The sequence below is a fragment of the Vulpes vulpes genome, chromosome 7 (genome assembly GCF_048418805.1).
Source record: "Vulpes vulpes isolate BD-2025 chromosome 7, VulVul3, whole genome shotgun sequence".
Taxonomy (NCBI): Eukaryota; Metazoa; Chordata; class Mammalia; order Carnivora; family Canidae; genus Vulpes; species Vulpes vulpes.
The window spans coordinates 34190962-34212569 of NC_132786.1; the positions used below are offsets into that span (position 1 = coordinate 34190962).

Genomic DNA, 21608 nt, shown 5'->3' on the forward strand with positions numbered 1-21608 from the left:
AGTAACAAATAAAGAACAGAGAAACAAAGAACAGAGAAACAAATTAAAAAAAATATGTGAAGATTAAAGAACACATCTTTTAATAGCCCACAGACCAAAGAAGAAATTTCAAGTGAACTTTAAAAAATATTTTGAACTAAATGAGGATAAAAATACAACTTATCAAAATTTGTGGAATGTGTCAAAAGCAGTAGTTAGAGGCAAATTCATAGCATTGAGTGAATGAAAGAAGATCTAAAATCAAATATTTAAGCTTCTACTTTAGGAAATCAGAAAAATAAAAGTAAATTGATACCAAAGTGAGAAGAAAAATGAAATAAAAGTGAGAGGAGAAATCTAAAAAAGAACTAGGAAAACAATGGAATAAAAAATTAGTTCCTTGAACAATCAATAAAATTGATATATCTTCAGCCAGGCTAAGGAAAAAAAAAAAGGACACATATCATGAATATCAGAAATGAAAGGGAATGGGCAGCCCAGGTGGCTCAGTGGTTTAGCACCACCTTCAGCCCAGGGTGTGATCCTAGAGACCCGGGACTGAGTCCCACATTGGGCTCCCTGCATGGAGCCTCTTCTCCCTCTGCCTGTGTTGTGTCTCTGCCTCTCTCTTTCTGTCTCTGTCTCTGATAAATAAATAGATAAAATCTTTAAAAAATAATAATAGTAATGATAAAACAAAGAAACGAACGGGAAGACATCTATAATCCAAAAGACATTAAAGGATAGTAAAGGAATACTATGAACAACTCTATGCCCACAATTTTCTTTGAAGATTTTGCTTATTTGAGAGAGACAGAGAGAGAGAACACGAGAGAGAAGAGAGCCAAAGGGAGAAGCAAACTCCCCACTGAATGCAGAGCCTGATGTGGATATCAATCCTGGGACTCCAGGATCATGACCTGAACTGAAGGCAGATACTTAACTGACTGAGCCCCTTATGCCCATAAACTTGATAATTAAAATGAAATGGATCAATTCAGAAGAAATAGATATATTGTGTAGGCCTAATTCTATTACAGAAATTGAGTCTATGAAACCCACAGTTAGCATCATATCCAATGGCAAAATGCTGAAGCAAGATCAGAATTAAGACAAGAATGCTCACTCTTGCCACTTTTATTCAATATAGTATTGAAAGTCCTAGCCAGAGCAATTAGGCAAAGAAAATAAAAATGTTCAATTGGAAAGAAAGAAGTAAAGCTGTCACTATTTGCAGCTGATATATAAAATGGATATCACCAAGGGGGTGAAAAGATCAATACAATGAAAACTAAGATCCTGAAAGAAATTGAAGAAGACATAAATAAATAGAAAGATACTCCATGCTCATGGATTGGAATAATTAATATTGTTAAAATGACCATGATACCCAAAGCAATCTATGGATTCAATGCAATCCCTGTCAAAATTGCAATGGCATTTTTCACAGAAATAGAACAAGCAATTCTAAATTTCTATGAAACCACAAAAGATAAGTGGGATCATATTAAACCAAAAAGTTCCTGCACAACAAAGGAAACCATCAACAAAATGAAAAGGTAACTTATTGAAGGAGAAAATATTTGCAAATCATATTATTTGACAAGAGTATAATGTCCAAAACATATAAAGAATGCATACAACTCAGTAGCATAAAACAAAAAACCAAAACAACAACAAAAATTCTGTTTTTAAAAATAGGCAGAGGACCTGAATAGACATTTTCCCAAAGAAGATAAGTAGGTGGTCAACAGATATATAACAATAGGCCCAACATCACTTTTGGAAGTCCAAATCAAATCCACATGTGATATTTCCTCACATCTGTTAAAATGAATATTATCAAAAAGAAATAACAAGTGTTGACAAGGATATGGAGAAAGGATACATTTGTGAATTGTTGGTGGAAATGTAAATAGGTATAGCCACTATGGAAAAGAGTATGGGGGTTTCTCAAAAAACTTAAAAAGAGAACTACCATATGCTCCAGCAATTCTCTTCTGGGTGTTTACTCAAAGAAAATAAAAACACTAACTCAAAAAGATATATGCACCCCATGTTTATCACAGCATTATTTACATTAGTCAAGATATGAAAGCTACCTAAATGTCCATCAAAAGATAAATGGATAAAGAAAATGTGGTATATATGTACAACATACATTATTGAAACACAAAAAAGAAAGAAATCCTGCCATTTGCAACAACATGAATGGACCATTAAGACATTATGCTAAGTGAAGAAAGCTAGACAGAGAAAGACAAATACCTGAACATCTCACTTACATGTGAAATCTAAAAAAGAAAAAAAGTTATAGAAATAGAACAGGGTGGTTGTTGCCAGAGGCACAGTGGGGGGTGGGGTAGGCTTGGAGGCAAAATGGGTGGAGTCAAAAGGTACAATCTTCTATTTCTAAAATACATAAGACATGGGAACGTAATGTACACCAAGGTGACTATTATTAATACTGTATTGCATATTTGAAAGTTGCTGAGAGAGATCTTAAAATTCTCATCACAAGAAAAAGTTACAAATATATGTAGTAATGAATGATAACTAGATTTATTATGGTGATCATTTTGTAATATATACAAATATTGAATCAATATGTTATACAGCTGAAGTAATGTATGTCTTTTTATCTCAATAAAAAATAGTAAGAAAAAAAGGAACTGAGTCTAATTAATAAGCTTCCATAATAGAAAGTACCAGACCCAAATGATTCTCTGTTGAATTCTAACAAACATTTAAGGAAGGCATTATGCCAATCCTCTACAATTTCATTTAGGAGATAGAAGTAGAGCGAATGCTTCCTAACTCATTCTGTGAGAGTAGCATTATTCTAATATGAAAACAGACAAAGACATTGCAAAAAAGGAAAACCATGATCCAATATCTCTCATAAACATATATGAAAAATCTTCAACAAAATATTAGCAAATTAAATCCAACAATGTGTAAAAAGAATTGTATGCCATGAAAATGTGAGGTTTATCTGAGGTATGCAAGGCTATTTAATACTCAAATGTCAATTAATGTAATCCATCAAATCAATAGGCTAAAGAAGAAAATTACAAGATTATATTAATAGATTCAGAAAAAGTATATGACAAAATTCAACACTCATTCATAATGAATTCTCAGTAATTGGAAACATAGGGAACTTTTCTCAATTTGGTAAAGAATATCTACAAAAACTCTGCAGCTAAAATCATACTTTATGATGAGAAACTTGAAGTTTCCTCACTAATTTAGGAAAATGCAAGGATGTCTCCTGTCACCACTCCTTTCAAATTATACTAGAAGTCTTAGCTAATACAATAAAACAAGAAAAGGGCCAAAGTATGGATTATGAAGGAAATAATAAAACTATCTTTGTTTGCAGACATCTTTGTTTATTTGTGTGTGTGGCCTTAAAAAAATAAACAAAATGTTCCTGGAACTAATAAGAATAAGCAGTAATACCAAGCTTACATGATACATTGATGATATTATATGAACATACCAAAGTAACTATTTACAAGTGGGATTCAAAGTTAAAAACACACACAAAACAAACAAACAAACAAAAAAGTTAAAAACACAATAAAATTTACATTAGCATTCTCAAAGTGAAATACTTAGCTATAAATCTGACCACAGTGGTATGAAGATAGAAACCAATAACAGGGAGAAAGTTGAAAAATGCACAAATTTGTGGAAATTAAATAACACTCTCTGAATAATCAATGGGTCAAAAAATCAAAAGGAAGATTTAAAAAGATATTGAAACCAATGAAAATGGAAACACAATAAATGAAAACTTACGAAATGCAACAAAAGCAGGGCTAAGGGGGTAGTTCATATTGATTTCCACCTCAAGAAACTGGAAAAAAAGGAACAGACTAAGCCAAAGTTAGCAGAAAGAAGGGAATAACAAAGGTAAGAGTAGAAATAGTGACCAGAAAAACAATAAAAAATATAGCCACCTGAGTGGCTCAGTGGTTGAGCATCTGCCTTTGGCTTAGGTCGTGATCTGGGATTGAATCCTGTATCGAGCTCCCCAGAAGGAGCTGCTTCTTCCTCTGCCTGTGTCTCTACCTGTCTCTGTGTCTCTTATGAATGAATAAATAAAATCTTTTTTAAAAAAGATAAACAAAGAATTTGTTTTTTGAAAAGATAAGCAAAATTGACAAACCTTTACCTAGACTTACCAAGGGAAAAAAAATAGAGGACTTAAATAAACAAAATAAGTGAATGAAGAGACATATTACACGTAAATACAAAGGACCATAGGAGATTACTATAAATATTTAAATACCAAAAAATTGGACAACCTAGAAGACATGGATAGATTTTGAAAAACATACAATTTACCAGGTCTGAATCATGAAGAAACAGAAAATCTGAATGGACCAATTAAAAGTAAGGAGACGTAACCATTAATCAAATGTCTTACAAAAACAAAAAAGAAGCCCAGCGACATAAGGTTTCCTGGTGAATTCTACCAAACATTTAAATAATTATGACTGATTCTTCTGAAACTTCAAAACAATTGAGGAGGGAATACCTAACTTATTTTGTGAGACCAGCATTACCCTAATACAAAAGGCAAGTAAGTATACTATATTAAAAGAAAACTACAGGTCAGTATTCTTGATAAATACAGATGCAAAAATTCTGAAATAAATTCTATGGAACCCAATTTAATACCACATTAAAATGATCATATATACCATGATCAAGCAAGATTTATCCTGGAATGCAAGGATGGTTCAAAAAACGCAAATCAATAGACATGATACACCACATTAATAGGATGAAAGACCAAAAATCATATGACCATCTCAACAGAGAAAACATTTGACAAAATAAAAAAATCCATTCATTATGAATATGCTCAATAAGTTGTATATAGAAGGAACATATCTCAACACAATAAAGGTCATATATGACAAACCCATACCCCATACCCAAACCCATATCATATTCAAAAATAAAAGGCTGAAAGATTTCCCTCTAAGTTAAGGAACAAGACAAGTGTGCCCACTTTTCCCATGCCTATTCAACAGAGTACTGGAAGCATCAACTATATATTTGAAAGTTGCTATGTAAGTAGAGTTGTAGTATTCTAACTATAGTACCAACAACAATAAAATTGTAATTATATATGGTGAAGGATGTGTTAACTAACTTTATTGGGGTAAACATTTCACAATATATACATGTAAACTGTATCTGAATAAAGCTGGGGAAAAAAAGTGAAAGATAATCCACACAACAGGAGAAAATGTTTACAAATTCTATATCAGAATTATGTATAAAACATAAAGTAACAGTTACATATAAAACATAAAATATTCAAATAACTCAATAGTAAAAAGACTAATAACTCAATTAAAATGGGCAAATGATTTATATAATAATTTTCCCAATGAAGACATATAAATGGACAATAAATGTATGTAAAGATGTGCAACATCATTAGTCACTGGGACAATGCAAATCCAAACTACAATGAGATACCATTTCTCACCAACTAGAACGGGTGCAATTTAAAAGACTGACAATATGTTTTGGCAAGGTGTTAGGTAAATCAAAACCCCATACACTGCTGCTGAGAATGGATGTAATACAGGTACTTTAGAAAATGGTTTGGCAGTTCCTCAATAAATGGAATGTATAATTACCATATAACCCAGCAATTCTACTCCTAAGTATATACATCCCATAAAACAACATATATCTACACAAAAATTGTATGTGAGGGGCACCTGGGTGGCTCAGTCCATTAAATATCTGCCTTCAGCTCAAGACATGATCCCAGGGTCCTGGAATTGAGCCCCACATCAGCCTCCCTGCTCAGCGGGGAGTCTGCTTCTCCCTCTCCCTACTGCTTGTACTCTTTCTCTCTTTCTCTCAAATAAATAAATAAAATCCTTAAAAAAATGTATGTGAGCATTCATAGCAGCATTATTCATGATTGGCTAAAAGAATAACTCCTATGTTCACCAACTGATGAAATGATACACAAAATATGGTATATATATTGGCCATATAGTAATGAAGTACTGATAGTTGCTGTGACATAGATGAACCTTTAAAAAACGCTGAGTGAAAGAAGTCAGTCTCAAAAGGCCACAATTAATAATCAAATTATACGATTTCATTTATGCAGAATATATCCAGAATAGGCAAATTCATAGAAGCAACAAGTAAATTAGTGTTTGTCTTAGAGCTGGTTGGTTGGGGAGGGGTCACTGAGATGGATGAGATGGGGCTGTCTAAATAGTGTGGAGTTTCTTTTTGGGGAGATAAAAATGTTCTAAAATTGTGGTGATGGCTGCACAAAACTGTAAAGGTAGTAAAAAATAATTAAACTGTACACTTTAAGTGATTAGTTGTATGTGTGTGAGCTGTATTACCAATCAATAATAATAATTGATTATTATCAATTAAACTGTTACCAAAAAAGTCCTCAAGTGTTCATCTATTGTTGCCTTGGCCTTAGGGCGGTAGCTGTGGTGACAGAGGCTTTCACTGGTGTTTGTGTTCTACTCTCACCTTTGAGCCTACCAACACCTGCACACAGGAAGGTCTGTCTCTAAGTGCCCCCCTCCTCCCCCACTGCTAAACTACGGTTCTTTCTACTTAGCACGTTGCCAAGCTAGTCTTGGTGATTCTGATCTAGCCCCTTAGACTGGACCAGCATGCCTGGGTCTTAGCGTGGGATTTTCTTGGCCTTCTGGAGTCTCCTCTCCATGGCAACCAAAGCTTTGTATCTGTGGAAAATCTTGTATAGAAGAGATTTTCTGATTTACTTTCCAGTGGTAAGTAACCTTTAATGGCATTAATAATGAGTCTAGGATCCAGTGTTTTTATTATTATTATTATTATTATTATTATTATTATTATTTTTCCATCAGTAGTGGAATGTTCTGTTTTATCTTCTATCCTTTCATGAACTATCATGGGTCTTGATGTGTACCCTGCAGGTAGCAGCGTTTTAAAAACCTTTTTTTTTAGAAGCTTAAGGCTTTGGTTTGAAATGAGAAAAATGTCTGTGGTGGGGGATTAGGGGTGATGAGGCTCTATGGCTCTATGCCTTTTCCACAGTGGGTCCTCATCCCCTCTTGCATATCTACACTACAAAGCAGGTGTGTGTGTGGGGGGGCTTGTTTTGTTCCCCTGTCCTGTCACCAGTATTTTTTGGTGACTGCCTGATAAGTTTCTGTGAAAAAACCCCAAATGAACCCATGGGAGTAGCTTGAATAGCCAGCTCCTTTCTTTCCCTGTGTTCTGTCACAAGCAAATCAATCTATTTTGTCTTCCCCTGGGAGGGACCTGTCCATCTCTGGCTATTCCAGCTTCTTTAATGGTGTCAAGAAAAGGTATGATTTTTAGTTAATCCAGATTTTCTTCATTGTTCATAGGATCCATGCTTTTTAAAAAAATTAATTAAAATTTTTTATTCAAGTATAATTAACATACAGTGTTATATTAGTATTAGGTGTCCAACATCATGATTCGACAATTTTATGTTACTCAACGCTCATCAAGGTAAGTGTCCTCTTAATCCTCTTCTTTTTCCATCTTTCTCCTTCCCAGTGAAAGAAAAACTCATTTGTATCTTTTGCCACTGCAAATAATTTCATATTAATCATCTATATACATATGTTCATATTAACTGAGGATTTTTCTTTTCAATAGAAATATGACCAAAAGCAGGAACTCAGTGCCAAATGGTATGAGTATAGTTACTTTTGGGGTGGGATCAGGTGTATGTTTACATTTAATTGCTCTTGCCAGATTTCTTTCTACATTTTACAAAGACAGTAACAATTTATGTTTTCATCTCCTATCTTTGCCAGTAACATACTGTTTTTAAAAAATATTTGCTAATCTTAGTGGTATAAAGTTTTATTTTATGGTTATGTGAAGGTGAATTTACCTAATTAGTATTAATTTTGTCATTAAAAGTTTCTATGCTGTGAATTGTCTTTGCCTTCTTTTTGCCAACTTTTATATAGGGTTGTTTGTATTTTTCTTGTTTTTTTTTTTTTTTTTTAAACAATCCCTGTGCATTTCAAACAAAAGTACTTAGTTTATCATTTGCATTATTTTTTCATTTATTTTTATTATGTATTTTGGCATACAAAAGCTTACATATTTTAAATTTATTTATTCGTAGGCTTAGGTTTCTTGTTTCTTCTCTTCTTTAGATTTTTAACATGTAATCTCCTAGATTTTCTAACAGTATATTATTTCATTAAAAAATAAATTTAAGTTTATAGTCTATTTGTGATTTTTTTGTATATGGTGTGAGGAAGGGATATAATTTTGTTCTCTTTTAAAATATGACTTTGTTCACATATTCTTTTAAAGTATATCATCTTTACCCATTGAATTCAAATGCCCTTTTGTTACATGTTAAATAATTATATTTTCTTGGATTTATTTTTGGATTTTTTTCTTTGGTTCCCATAATCTATTTGTCTGTTCCTATGCACTATCACACTGATCATATTAAAGTGAATTTTTAGTATATTTTGATATATGGTAAGGCAAATTCCTATACTACTTTTACCCCTATTATTCTGTTTCATGATGTTCTTGGTTATTCTTAAGTATTTATTAGTCAACATAAACTTTAAGATACTTTTGCTAAGTGATTAGTACAATATCAAATCATATGATCTTAGTTTTCTTATATTTTGGTTAAATTTCTATAATGAGCAACAATTTGTTAATTATAACTAGCAAAAGATAGATAATATAAAAGACAAGCAACAACAACAAAACAAAGGTGAGAATATTGAAGGTAAATTCCCTTGTGCTTACTCTGGGCTACAAAGCTAGATTAGATAATCACATTGTAGGATACAAGCATTTAAGTAGATTAGGAAAATAAAGGAAAAATATCCTTTCTTTTGAGAGTTCTAAGACCATAAAGCTGTGCATCTTAAGTGGCAAATGATATCAGATTCATAGCCCATGGAACATTTTTGTAGCATTAAAGGGGAAATAATTTTTGGTTTCACACAGGGATTCCATGAATTGTGGTTTATATGTCATTCTTGGGCAGGCACCATGCTAATCTTCTCTGAATCTCTCCAATTTTAATATATATGCCGCTGACACAAGTATGAATTGTGGATGGACAGTGCAGCTTGATTAGAGTGCCACGGGTTTTGTTCCCAAGTTATGTTTTAAGGAACACTAGACTCTCTCTCTTGATGCATAGAGGTGTTCTTTGCTCAAATGGACATGGGAGATCCAGCTTATTTTGCTAAAATCTTTGAAGAAGATGCATGTAGCTTCATTTAGCTTTAATTTCTTAATTTAACTTCACATGGAATCTTTTTTTCTGAGACGTATCTTGAATCTTTAATGGGACTTACAGAAGATGCTTTGGAAGATGTTCGTCCTGGAAGAGGTACAGTGGATATTGTCAGGTCAAATAATCTCACTAGGCAATGGATAAGGTGGAGGATGTCACTGGAGTCAAACTATATTTATGTAAATTACTTATGGCTAAAGTAGAAAAAAATTTTAAGATCTCAGAAAAATAAAGTTGATCTGAATTCTTGCTAGATTCATCTTTGGCCATAGATTATGCCTTGATTTTGGAAAGTAGAACAACTTTTAAGTGGTATAGTTAAAATTCTCCATGCCCTTTCTAATAATGTCCTGATTAAGTTGTCATTCATTTTTATTTCTGTCTTGCATATTATTTTCCTTTGAGGCTGACAGTTGGTGTTTGGATCACCTAAAAACAAATCTTTTCCATACTTTTCCCTCTTGTCAAGTCGTATTCGTCTCTGGAAAAAAAGCTCAGCATTATCTGAAAAGAGAAAATGCTCTCTGTGTCTCATTTTCCTGAGGCAATTACTAGTTAACTATCTTTGCCTTTAGCAGAGGTAGGAATGTACATCGAGGTAGAAAGACTATGTGTACTTGGCTTCTTCTCTAACATCATTTCCTTGCATATGTATAGCTGTTCTTCTGAGGAAATCAAAGCATTTGTGCAACTATTTTATACTTTTGCCTTAAAAATGTGTATAGATTATGTTTATAAATACTATATACCTACATTCCCATGTAGACTGATCACTTAGCATTTATTCTAGTTTAAATTCCTGGGAACTCAGATAAGGCAGCTGAGTGTAACAGCTGTGAGATGTAGTAGATAGATCTGTGGATATGGAGGTTGAAAATTAGTGTATACCTGGTTGTGCAAGGAGAGCTATACTGCTGAATCTCTAAGGTCCTTCCTACCTCTAAGATTTTATCCTCCCAGGGAGAAAAGAATAATTTGTCACTTGAAGGCAATTGCCTATACATGTAACACATGGCAGAATTAGCACAGGAACCCTGGCATTCCATTCTCCATCCACAGTCTAAAATTATTTCATCAAAACATTCCTTTTCATTTTGTTACTTTCCTTGTGGCTTGTGCTTTGGAGATTGGATAGATTAGAAAATGTTATTGTTTTGAGATTTTTGAATTCGGATGGAATGGGTAATCAGCTAGTGACCGGAGGCTTCTGGAGCACCAGGAAAACTGGCACTGCCAACATCCCAGAGGCTTGACCACCTTCTGCTTGAGCAGATGGTAGGCAGAAACAGCATCTTGAAAAGTTGAAGGAAGCCAAAGTGGAAATGGTCCTTGGAAGGCAGTTTCAGAATGTAGTGAGGTCATTCACTACACCTCGTGCATTAGTTTGTGATATACTCTACTTTTTCTCTTGCCCTTTCTTGCCTAGAACACCCTCTATTTCATGCTTTGTAGGACTGACTTCTTTTTGTTCCTTTGAGGCTTAGCTTAAATATGACCTCCCTAGTGTAGCCTTTCTTGACGACTCAAAATTTCTAAATTGCATTACCCTGTTATTCTCTACTCTTCTCTGTTTTAAAGTCATTTGGAACATTCACCAAAACATGTAGTTACTGTATATTTTTGTTTGCTTACTTTTTTATCTCTTTCTCCCTCTCTCATTAGATTGCAAAATTCATGAAGGCTGGGACCACGTCTGTTTATTTTTCTGTGTACTCAGTATGTTTTACGAACAAATACATTTTATGAGGGGAGCCTGGATGGCTCAGTTGGTTAAGTGTCCACCTCAAGATTTCAGATTAGGTCATGATCTAGGGGTCGTGAGGTTGAGCCCTGCCTGCTTTGGGCTCTGTGCTCAATGCAGAATCTGAGATTCTCCTTCTCCTCTCTCTGCCCTTCCCCTTGCTCAGACATGTTCTCTCTCTCTCATATAAAAATAAATAAATAAATAAATAAATAAATAAATAAATAAATAAATAATAAATATTTAAAAAATATGTTTTATGAATAAATAGCTCTAAAACCTATATTCATATCATTTTAAGATTAACAATAGTATAGTCACCTGGCAAAACACATGTCACTTGGCGAAATACATAATAGCACTAAATAAATGATAGTGTAAAGTGAGAAATTGTTTTTTAAGATTAAAAATTGTAGCATGTAGGATTGAAAATATGCAAACCTCTAAAAATGCTAGAAACAGTATGCACATGTTAAAATTACATTAGAAACCAGAAGACCAAAAAGGAGTAAGACTGCTGCCCAGAAGTGTAAGAGAAGTTGTCAATGGGTGATATTTATATACAATAAAGAAAGTACAGGTTTTTTAAATTGTTTTCTTTTCCTTCTCTATTTTGGATATTGATCTTTGGTCTACATTAGGAGCAAAGCTATCCAAGTTTAGCAAACAGACTATGAGATAGTATCAAGCTGCTGTACAAAGATCATGTTCTCCTGGCTATAATATATTTTATTTCAGGGAACAAGAAGATGCAAAAAGGAATCTAAAGAAGTTTGATTTTAGGAAGATGGAACACATGTACTTTTTCTTATTCCTCCTACAGGTACAACAAAATGTGTTGAACATTATATACAAAACAACCATGAGATTCAGATAGATTGGAAAGAAAAAAGCAGAATGGCTAGGGACTTCAAGTTGAGGGACAATACATGGTGAATTCCCTAGGTTTTCAGTTTGCCTCGTATGTCCCAGACTGGAAGGAGCAACTTGAAAATTTGCATATACCAAAAAGACAAAACAAACAAAAAGCTGCCGCCTTAACAAAAGGACCAGGAAAGGAGTAACATAAGAGAATGAAAAATTTTAGGGCAATAATTACTCTTCTTGAGCCAAACACCACAGAACATACTTCAACTTCACCCAAGTCTACAATGGCCAAACTAGAAGTCTAGATTTCCATTCTCACCAGGCTAACATGAGGCATCTTAACACTTTATCACTATGGTGGTGTCAGAAGAGGTTGAGCATGATACTAATAGTTTTATCCTTCTTAGATGGTGAAGTGTCCCCTTCTCCTTTTCTATGGCATCACCAGAGACAATGCGGGGAGCCTGGACATTTTCTCCATACTCACCCACCCAACAATAATGAGGAAACCTACTTATTTCCTGCTGGAATAGAATTAGAAGAGGCCTAGTGGAGTAAGAATTTTACCACCATCCAGCAGTAACACAACCCCTGCCCCCTCCCTTAGTGACTCAGTGGAAGCTGCCTGGGGAGCAATAAAAAACATCTCTTGCTGTTCCAGCTGGAATTCCCATCTCTGCCCAGCAGTAATGAGGAGCTGCCCACCCTTAATTGGATGTTAGTGAAGGCCAATGAAAGATCCTAGACTTTTATTTGATATGCAAAGCAACAATGCAGAGCTCTCCCACACCCTCTTTCCTTGTCAGAGCAGTATCATACAAAGACAGATAAAAAAACAAGTTTTAAATAAGTCCAAAGTTTCATAACATAATATAAAATTGTCCAGGTTTCAATCGACAATTATGCATCAAAAAGAATGAAGAGAATCTCAACTTGAATGAAGAAAGACAAAGATAATCAGTAGACACCAACATTGAGATGATGACAGAATTATCCTACAGTGATAAAGCAACCATCATAAAAGTGTGTCAAGGAGTAATTTTAAAAATTCTTAAAACAAATGAAGAAAAAAAGGAAAGACTGAATAAAGTAAAGAAGCAGAAAGTTTCAGCAAAGCAATGGAAGATATAAAAAGAAATAAATGAAAAAAATTAGAACTGAAATATATATTAATTAAAATAAAAATATCAGTGGATGAACACAACATCAGAATGGGCAGGGAAAAAGGAAAATCTTAAAAGCATAGAAAAATAAACCAAAAAAAGAGAGAAAATGACAGAACTTCAGCAACCTGGTGTATCACTGGAGTCCCTCAGAAGAATGTAAAGTGAGGCAGAAAAAGTAATTAAAGAAATAATGGCTGAAAACTTCCATATTTGGCAAAAGACATAAACCTACAGACTCAAGGAGCCGAAAGAACCACAACATGATGAACTTACAGAAATTCACATCAAAACAGTGCAGTCAAAATTCTGAATATTAAAGACAAAGAAAAAATCTAGAAAGCAGTGAGAAAACAATTCCTTACCACATACAGAGGAAAACAATTCAACAATTAGAAATAGCAGATTTCTCATCAGAGCACATGGAGACCAAGAAAAAGTAACATCATTTTAGAGTGTGAAAAGAAAAGGAATTTCAACACCAAGGTCTATATCCAGTGAAAATATTCCTTAGGAATGACACAGAAATCAAGACATTCTCAGATGAAGGAAAACTAAGGGAATCATTGCCAATAAACCAATTCTAAAAGAAGGGCTAACAGAACTCTCTTAAACAAGAAATTACAGAAGGAAACATCCAAAAAAAAAAAAAAAAAGAATGAACAATGGAAAGGGTAAAAATCTTTCACCACCAGTGTAGTATCAGTGAACATATATAAGTGCAATAGGTTATTGTGATACTGAATATTTTAAATTAAATTTAATGATTGAAGCAAAAATTATAGCACTCTGATGAGCATTTAAATGAACATAGAGGGAATATTTGAGCATTATATTATAAAAGGGGAAAGAGAAATTAAGGCATGGTTTCTACATTTCATTCAGATTGGTAAAATGTCAACATTGGTAGACTGTGTTAAGTTTTGTATATAAAATGTAATACATAAAGCAACTACTAAAAACATACACTCAGAAACCATATAGATAAATAAAATGAAATACTAAAAATCAAATAACTCATAACACACAGAAAAAGAAAACAAAAATGAAAAACAGAGATCACAAAATGGAAAATAGCAGACATAAGCTCTAACACATAATAATTCCATTAAATAGAAGTTGTGTAAACATAGCCATTAAAAGACAGAGATTGTCCGAGTGAATTAAAAGACATAGCCTGTTTTGCCTACAGGAGACACATTTTAGATTCACATATACAAACATGTTGAAAGTAAAGGGATAAGGAAAGATAGATGATGCGCAGACCAACCATAAGAAATCCATAGTTTTTTCATTCCAAGAATGTTATATAAATGGAATATATATATATATATGTATATATAAATATAATTTTTGGAATTTGCTTTACTCATACATATAATTATCCAGAGATTCATCCAGGTTGTATGTATCATATAGTTTGCTCCTTTTTAATCACTGAGTAGTCTTCAACATTGTGTATGTACTACAGTTTAACTATTCCCCTATTTTTTTAAAAGATTTTATTTATTTATTCATGAGAGACAGAGAGAGAGAGAGAGGCAGAGACACAGGCAGAGGGAGAAGCAGGCTCCATGCAGGGAGCCCCATGTGGGACTCCATCCCGGGCCTCCAGGATCACACCCTGGGCTGAAGGCGGCGCTAAACCACTGAGCCACCCAGGCTGCCCCTATTCCCCTATTAAAGAACATCTGAGTTGTTTCTAGTTTTTGTCTATTATGAATAAAGCTACTACAGAAATTCCTATATAGGTTTTTGTGAACAGAATTCTCATTTCTCTGTGAAAAACACTTGAGCTTGCCTTATCATTTTTGTTTTCCACTTGTTCTCTTTGTTTCTGTTTTATGTTTTCTATCCTTCTTTAAGTTACTTGAATATCTTTTAGAATTTTGATTTGTTTTATCTATAGTGTTTTTGACTGTATCTTTTTTATAGCTTGTTTTAGTGATTGCTCTGGGTATTACATTATACGCACATAATTTATCATAGTGTATTAATGTCAACATTTTACCAATTTGAGTGAAGTGCAGAAAGCACACTTTACTTTATGACCCTTTACCTTTCCCATTTTTATAATATGATCATCCTAAATATTTTATCTCTGCTCACGTAGATCTGCATCTGACAGTGCTGTAATTTTTGCTTCTATCATCAAATATAATCTATAATACTCAAAAGGTAGAAAAAGCCCTTTCTATCTACCTATATTTTTGTTTGCTGTATTCTTCCTTCCTGATATTTCAAGTTTCCTTCTTCATGTCATTTCATTTCTGTTTAGTCATTCTTTTAGTGTAGGTCTGCTGGTGACAAATTCTTTGTTTTTCTCACCTGATAATATCTTGATTATCCCATTCATTCCTGAAGGATACTGTCTAGGTAGAAGAATCTGGCTCACCAGTTCTTTTTTGTCGAAACTGAAAAATATTGTGACATTTGCTTTTGGCCTCCAAGACCTCTGACAAGGGACACACTGTCAGTCAAACTGTTTTTCCTCTGTAGATAAAGTGTCATTTTTTGTGCTGCTTTCAAGATTTTTTTTTCTTTTTCTTTAGTTTTTAAAGCTTACTTATGATCTGTCTTAGCATGGATTTATTTGGTTTTATCCTGTTTAGGATTCACTCACTTCTTTTATTTGCCAGTTTGTGTCTCTTGTCAAATTTGGAAAAGTTTTGTGTAAAGAATTCCATTTCAGCCTCACATTCCTTCTTGTATCCTTCCAAGACTCAAATGGCATGAATGGTAAATCTTTTGTTATAGTCTCATCTGTCTTTCAGGTTCTCATGATATTTATTTAGTCCATATTCTCTCTGTGGTTCAAACTGAGTAATTTCTATTCCTCTATATTCTAGTTTATTGACTCTTTTCTCTATCCACTACATTTTGTTGTTGAGCCCATTTATTTTTATTTTGAATACTCTATTTTTCAGTTAGAAAGTTTCCTTTTGCATTTTTTCCATCTTCTATTTCTTTGCTGAGACTTTTTTTTGTTTCCAGCATTTTTTGTAATTGTTCATTGGAGCATTATTATAATACCTGCTTTAAAATTTTTGTCGGGCCAAGGTAATGAGAATTAATTGTACTTTTAAAATGAAAGTTAAAAATTTCAAAATAAAAAGTTCTCATAAAATACCCATAAAAAATAAATAAAATAAAATTTTTGTCAGGGAATAATGTCTTTGTTATCTCAGTGTTGATATATATTTGCTGTCCATTTTTTATTCTGATTGAGCTCCTTGTGATACTTGGTATGATGAATGATTTTCCATTTTAACTAAGACATGTTCATATTATATTACAGGATTCTGGTTATTATTTAAATCTTCTATTTTAGCTGGTTTTGTCCGATACCACTTTGACAGGCTAAGTTGGGGATGGCTAGGAGCTGCCTTCTCAGTACTAGGTGGAGTCAGAAGTCCATGGTCCCTACTCACCATTCAGTGACAGCTGAGGGTGGAGGAACCTCCTCTGGGTAATGGTGGAAGTTCTGACTCTTCACTAGGCCTCTTCTGATGCCACTCTAGCAGAAACAAATTGAGGCAGCTTGTCAGTGCTGGGTAGGTATTGAAACTCAGGCTTCTTATGTAGTCTCCTCTGATACTTCGTGAGTGGGACACTTGTTACTAGTCAAAAGGATTCAAAGTCAAGCTCCCATTTGGTCATCTCTGACATCACTCTGGCAGAGGTACTGAGATACCTGCCTATACTGTCTCGAGAGTGGAACTCTAGGTTCCTCTTTTGGCTTTTTCTGATGTGGATGAGGGTTTGGCACAAGTTTTTGTTTCTGTTTGTTTGTTTTCTGTGTTATTTGACTGAAATAGAGTGGCTATTGTCCAAGAGTTTTATGTCTTTCCTGGTCCTTTGAAAAAAGAGGGCAGGCTTTGGCGGGGGGGGGGGGGGGGGGGCTCTTTTTCTTCGTATGTGTTGGTATTTCTGTGTCAGTATCTATTTCAACTCTATGTAGGGAATGTATAAAGCAAAAAGAAAACTCAAGGAAATCATTACTGTCCTGTTCCTTATGTTCTCAGATCCTCAGCCAATCTGTCTTCTCTTCACCCTTCAGAGTCTTCTTATGTTTATTTATAATGTCCAAGTTTTTAGTTGTACTTAGTGGGAGGAATAGGGAAATAGGAATGCTTCATCTTCTTAGAAATGTAATTTCCCACAGTTGTTTTTAATATTCCATCTTATTTGTTGCTATCTGTTTTACTTGATTTTTGGTACTTCTTGACTTTTTTTCTATCTTCTAGAGTTTATTCCTTTTCCCATATACCACCACTGATTAACATTGCATATTTTTTCTATTTTTTATAAGTACCCTTAAATTTTTAATATGTATACTTGACTTTTCAGATTCAGTAGTTAATATAGAGTATACCTCTCCTTCCTTGAGAAATATACTAAGATCTTAGGACTTTAATTCCAATAGCCCTCTCTCGTGCTTATAGTAGATGATTTCTTTATATGTTTTATACTTTTGGTTCATGAAATGATTTATTGCTGAGATTTTTGGAGGGATATCTATGTTGCCTCAAGATGTGTGAGAGGTTTTGTGTTTTATGTTTAGCTTCCCAGAGTTGTCACTGGTCAAGAACTATTTTTTATTAGCTTGGGGACAGGTGTTCTTTAACCCTTAAGGTATAATAAGTTAAATCCCAAATGTATATAATATAAATTCTGAGTGAGAGGGATTCTTTTCAAGCACAGGAGCTAAGCCACAATGAAACAAAGAATGGAGGACCCCAAACAAACTTCTATGATTTTTCCTATTTTGGTGTCCAGATATTTTTCTAATATATCTATGTGCTAAGTCTGCTGTTCTCCAGGGGTTCTGGCTTTGTATGACAATCTCAGTTTCACTTTTATACCCTGAAAAGGGCAAGCCTTATCTCTTACCCTTTCATGCATGCAATAATCTAGTCCCCGTACAGCTTTGGAAACTCGCATCTCCTCAAGATACTTAAAGTAGTGAGTTACCTATTGCTGGAGCTATTCAAGAATCTTTAAAAATGGGTTAGTGGGGATGCCTGGGTGGCTCGGCGGTTGAGCGTCTGCCTTGGACTCAGGGTGTGATCCCTGAGTCTCCGGATCCAGTCCCACATCGGGCTCCCTGCATGGAGCCTGCTTCTCCCTCTTCCTGTGTCTCTGCCTCTCTTTCTCTCTCTCTCCCTCTCTCTCTGTCATGAATAAATAAATAAAATCTTAAAAAAATGGGTTAGTGATTCCTCAAGATCCCTGCAACTTTAAGATGATTTGATATTGCATAAATATGATATAATCCTGTTACACATTTATTGTGTAAATGGGATCATTATCTCATGAACATTGAGTGTAAAATGTTCAGTGACTATACTAGATGTTTAATGACACAGCATAGTAACATGATATGGATACTGAGCAAACATATAAAAAGCATAATAAGAAAAAACTACATGAACAAAAGAAGTGCAACATGGCAAACAACCATATCTTTTCCTTAGAAATTATAATCAAATGCTTTCAAGTCTTGAACACATGACTGATTGTGTTCTTTTAGAGATGATGATAAATATAGATATTCTGCTCCTATCATTAATGACTCAATAAATAAAATCCCAAGATACTTTTCAAAAGTGCACTGTGATATCCACTGTTAAAGGCAGCTGTGCCTCCTAGTGATGTGTGGAAAATTTGATAAAATGCCTCAAATATTCTGAAGATCAAAAGTGCCATGTACAATAAATGATGAGTGATGATTGTAATGGTAGAGAATAGCCACAGGTATAGAAACACCATTGTTATAGAAAAAGTTGCTTCTTCTTTTTAAACACAGAAACATTGCCTTTTTTAAAAAAAAATAAAGAACTTTAAGACCTCTCATATAGATCTGGTACTCCTGAAGTTGAAAATTTTCTAGACTCCATATACTCTTCAGAGAGAATTTAGTCCACTCTCTGCCTCTCTTAAACTAATGTAAGGATACTTTCTTGTTAAGCCATGCCAGAAAAATATCCTATATCTTCACATGGGTAGCATTTTAGCACATTAGAAAAATTAACCTAGTCCTCTGTTGTCCTTCAACTTCGTGTGTATTGGCTAACTACTTTCATGGAAGAACAATATAGACATAAAATATGAGAGAGAATAGAACAGCTGACATTTTAATTCTATATTTTCCAGAGCATTCTATTGATTAAAGAATCATTTATTTTGTCCATATGAAGTTTGAAGGGTTATAAAAGTGGGAGTTAATGTGGTTGATCCAGCAATGGATTATGCCAATGTATGTAAATGCTTTTATGTTCCGCTTAATAATGTAAGCAGTTGGCAATACAGGGTGACTCATCAGGCTTTTAAATTTAGGATGGAATGCATTAGTAAAATTACTGTGAGCAATGATTCAGCTTGCACAGCTGGATTAGCTTCAAAAACGCCGTTCTTGAGCACATTTGTATAGTAGGAGGCTGTTATGATCTGGAGGCCTAACCTACCTCTCTCCTCCTTGAGTTTGGAGACATACAGCAACATTTATTTCCCCTGGAAAAACCCAGTGTTATGCTAGGTGAAGAGTGTATAAAAGAAGATGCTGTAGGTGTTCACAGCTAAAGGTTTCAATGCCTAATTGGCTTTAAAAATCCTGAAAATAGGAAGTGCCATTAAAAATACATTTTCAGTAATAAAGTGTGATCCACAAAGTTAGCAAATCCGCAAAGAATATAAAATATTTCTATACTCCTAGCACTTTGATCATAGATCTTCAGCACACAGGAGCAGATGTCCTATAAAAATATCAGATCTGGCGGTTAATTTAAATGAGTTTCCCTCTCTTGATTCTCACTGACTCACCTGGGTTTACTGCTCCAGTTGGCAATATCCCAAAAAGACAACAAACATCCACTTTCTCTAAAGCCTATTTTTCAAAAACGTGAATGTAACTTCAAATAGGAAGAATTGTTAGGGCAAATGGACATACTTAAGGTTTGTTCATAGTCCCTAAAATGAAAAAAGATTAAGTATTTTGAAGGTACGTATTAGAAGCTATGTTATTTTAACCCTCTGTCTCATCTCAAAATAGTCCCATGTTTGGCCAATCCAGAGTCGGGAAACTAAGGTATGTTCAGTTCAATTTCACTTCCAGAAGATACTGAATCATGTTTCAGGTTTTAAGTTTCTATTTTCTGAGAAACTTACACAGAAAAGTACTTCACTGTTATGTTTGAGAACAGTCAAATAATAGCATGGTGTTTAATATTTGTTCATAGGAACAAATTTAATTACACAATCTGGATCACAAAATTACCCAAATTGCCCATCCTTTATTTAAGAAAAGAGCTACTCAGAACGTGCTGTGAATGAACAAACTGTCTCCTTAAACACTGAACCTTGACCACATTTCACATTCTCTTTACCCAATTTTACTGAACTCTCAGAAATACATAAATATTAAGAAGAAATAAAGAAAAAGAAAGATGAGAAAAGGAGATAAAAAGTTAAGGGGAGTGAAAGACTGAATATACATATGGACAATGGCCAGATCATATGGAAAAACAAAAATCTGACCCACAATCTGCAGTGAATAGTTCAGGAAGTCAGCCTTCTGTAAGTCAGATTTTTAGGAAGCCATATTGGTATCTAATACTAATACAGGAAGGGGAACAATAACTTCTGTAACAATTGAACAATTGGTCCCAAAAGTCCAGGGCTTAATTAATAACTGACAACTTCTCTAAATTTTGTTCCTGTTTCCAACTTTGGACCAACCAGACAAAGCCAAATATGCACCCAATGTTAATTTCATAGAATGCCCCACTTCTAGTTTGCCTGCCTCCAGCTTCCCATGCCAATAACCTCTGATCAGGGCCCACTTGAGACTTCTCTTCATATCACTCTAAAAATTTCCCTTTCCTTTGCCTGCCTTTGCATCTCTGCCAGAACCTAGATGATGGTGGCTGACTCTCTTGCTATTGTAAACTCTGATTCAGTCGCTTTTTCCTGTCTCATTTGATTGGTCTTCACTTATTTCGACAGGAGAAATAAAGAAAAGGAAAAAGGAAGAGTAAGAGGAAAAAAAGGAAGGATAAGGAAAAGGAAGTTTACAAAACAAAACACCAAAAACAAAACAAACAAACAAAAAAACCCCATCATACCATTGCCAGTCCCACCATCCCTGCACATGTTCAATCTTGCAGAAATGAAAAAGCATAAAATGAGGTTCCAGAGTTCAGTTTCATTTTGTTATGTCATCTACCTAGGCCTCCTAATAATTTATATAACTAAACCTTGAAGCAAAATCCATGCAGTCCTGAAAAGAAGTGATCATCTCTTTGAAAGTCCATGTTAACAGCATTCAAAATTTGAACAGAGAATTCCTATGAACAAAAATATCTAAGTAGTTTTTAGTATTTTATTTATTTTATTTTTAATTTTTAAAACACTTAATTTATTTATTTGAGAGAGACAGAAAGCATGAAAGGGGGAGAGGCAGACTTTGCTGAGCTGGGAGCCTGATGCAGAGCTTGATCCCAGGACCCGGGGATTATGACTGGAGCTGAAGGCAGATACT

The 21608-nt window shown here is 34.2% G+C and overlaps 1 non-coding gene across 1 annotated transcript; it reads right to left on the reverse strand.

The window, feature by feature from the left end:
- Positions 1-8997: 8997 nt before the first annotated feature.
- LOC112916335 (U6 spliceosomal RNA) lies at positions 8998-9105 on the reverse strand. The gene has a single exon (XR_003234283.1). It is a non-coding gene; the product is annotated as a U6 spliceosomal RNA (small nuclear RNA).
- Between the last annotated feature and the right edge of the window lie 12503 nt (positions 9106-21608).